Here is a 2,689-nt window from a genome sequence, read left to right as displayed (position 1 = left end):
GTTTGACCCAAGTTAAACAATTTAAAGGCAATGCTACCAAATACTAATTGAGTGTATGTAAACTTCTGACCCACTGGGAATGTGATGAAAGAAATTAAAACTGAAATAAATGATTCTCTCTACTATTACTRTGACATTTCACATTCTTAAAATGAAGTGGTGATCCTAACTGACCTAAGACAGGGAATTTTTACTAGGATTAAATGTCATGAATTGTGAAAAACTGAGTTTAAATGTATTTAGCTAAGGTGTATGTAAACTTCTGACTTCAACTGTACACCGCTTATGGCTGGAGCCGCCCCGGTACACTGCGTGCACAAAATATTAGGAACACCTGCTCTTTCCATGACATAGACTGACCAGGTGAATCCAGGTGAAAGATATGAGCCCTTATTGATGTCACATGTTAAATCCACTTCAATCAGTGTAGATGAAGTGTGAGGAGACAGGTTAATGAAGGATGTTTAAGCCTTGAGTCAATTGACACGTGGTGCTGCCTTGCTATGTTGTTTTCTTAGGTCTCTCTTTATGTACTGTTGTGTTGTCTCTCTTGTCGTGATGTGTGCTTTGTCCTATATTTATAATTTTATTTTTAATTTTTAATCCAAGCCCCTGTCCCCGCAGGAGGCCTTTTGCCTTTTGGTAGGCCATCATTTTAAATAATAATTTGATCCTAGCTGAATTGCCTAGTTAAATAAAGGTTAAATAAATAAAAAATAAATAAAGACGGATTGTGTATGTGTGCTATTCAGAGGGTGAATGGGCAAGACAAAAGATTTAAGTGCCTTTGAATGAGGTACTAGCTGCCAGGCGCACCGGGTTCAGTGTGTCAAGAACTGCAACGTTGCAGGGTTTTTCATGCTCAACAGTTTCCCGTTTGTATCAAAAATGGTCTACCACCCAAAGGACATCCAGCCAACTTGCCACAACTGTGGGAAGCATTGGAGTCAACATGGGCCAGCCTCCCTGTAGAATACTTTCAACACCTTGTAGAGTCCATGCCCYGATGAATTGAGGCTGTTTTGAGGGCAAAAGGGGGTGCAACTCAATATTAGGAAGGTGTTCCTAATGTTTTGTACACCCAGTGTATGTAACCATACAGAACGTAACATATCATACTAATTTCAGTGTTCTGGATTTTCGTTTACTACTTTACGTCTAATCTATCAGACCTGTTGAGTTGATGTGCTTTACACATTCAAATATCTAGTCCTAAAATAGTAGGGTACACGGTTTGTGTACTAAAAATACTTCATAAGATAGATTATAATGAAACTCAGCAAAAAAAATAAATATCCTCCTCATGTTCAACTGACATTTATTTTTCACGCAAAACTTTAACATGTAACAGATTTGTATGAACACAACAAGGATTCAACAATCTGAGAATATATACACTAAACAAGTCGTCCACAGGACATCTGTGACTAACAGAAAGGGTGCAAAAGATCGATAAAGTTAACCAGTCAGTATTCAGTGTGGCACCAAGCTGCATTAAGCTACGGACACACGTGCATCACTCCCCACTTCGATACGAGACTGCACCAGATTTGCAGTTCTTTGTCTCGTGAGATGTTACCGCACTCTTCAACTCGCTAAAGGCACGCAAGTGGTCCCAGAATCATTCTGGAGGACTAGCCGCTCATCATCCGATCCAACCAGGTCCCAGACGTGCTCAAGTGAGGGATCTGAAGATCCGGGCTCGCCCTGGCCACGGCAGAATACTGAATTGCCTGTCTTGCAGGAAATCACCGCACAGAACGAAGCGAGTATAGCTGGTGGCATTGTCCATGCTGGAGGGTTATGTCAGGGATTAGCCTGCAGGAAGGGTACCTAACGTGACAGGGAGTGAGGATGTCTTCTCATGTAAGTCCAGCGTGTGAATTGGCTGCAATGACAATACAAGCTCGAGTCTCAGATGATGCGTGACACACCAGCCGCAGACCATGATAGACGCCTCCCACCTGCCAAATCGATGTTATATGGGCCGAGGGAGAGTCAGAGAGAGAGAAACCAGCAGAGCGTCAGGAATAGTCGAGATTGCGTCGCGTAGGCTGAATGGGGCATGCCGAGATGCATACGCAGGTTATATGTGCAAAGCTCTGTTTATGCATATCGTCAGCGGAGAATGGAGTGATGAGTTGCCTGGTACGTGCAGTTCAGAGAGGTACTGCCAGATAGGATGATCTAGGCGCAAGCGATCGGTACGGATTAGCAGTGAAACGATTGAATACGCGCATTTGTTGATGTGTGAATTAGGCGAGACGTTGCTGACCAGAAGTTGTGCCGGTCTACACTCCTTCTCATGAAGCCTGCAGTCACACCCACGTGGCCGCTGGGACGCAAAGAGCGTCTGTTCAGGATATCATCTGTTTCACAGGCCTGTGAGCATCCCACTTTCTCCTCTGCCTTTTTCCTGTGGAGAATCTACTCCGCCGCCAACTCATACACCAAAGAGACGTCTTGTCACTCACACGAGAATTGCAAATTGCAATAACGTGGCCACAAACTCCACTGTCGGATAAAGAGATATCTATTCTAATTATCTGCTTTCAAACCAGCCGGTTATAGGGAGGTCATATTTTTTTTTATCCACCAGCAATCAACTTATTCACTCCGAGTCGATGCCTTTAGTATAGCATAACAAGCGCGGTCATGCTAACTGAAACGCTGTCACTGGGCCTCTACG

This window comes from Salvelinus sp. IW2-2015, linkage group LG15 (assembly GCF_002910315.2).
Source record: "Salvelinus sp. IW2-2015 linkage group LG15, ASM291031v2, whole genome shotgun sequence".
Lineage (NCBI taxonomy): Eukaryota > Metazoa > Chordata > Actinopteri > Salmoniformes > Salmonidae > Salvelinus > Salvelinus sp. IW2-2015.
The sequence above is the reverse complement of the archived record's forward strand: the minus strand, read 5'-3'. Positions refer to the sequence as shown.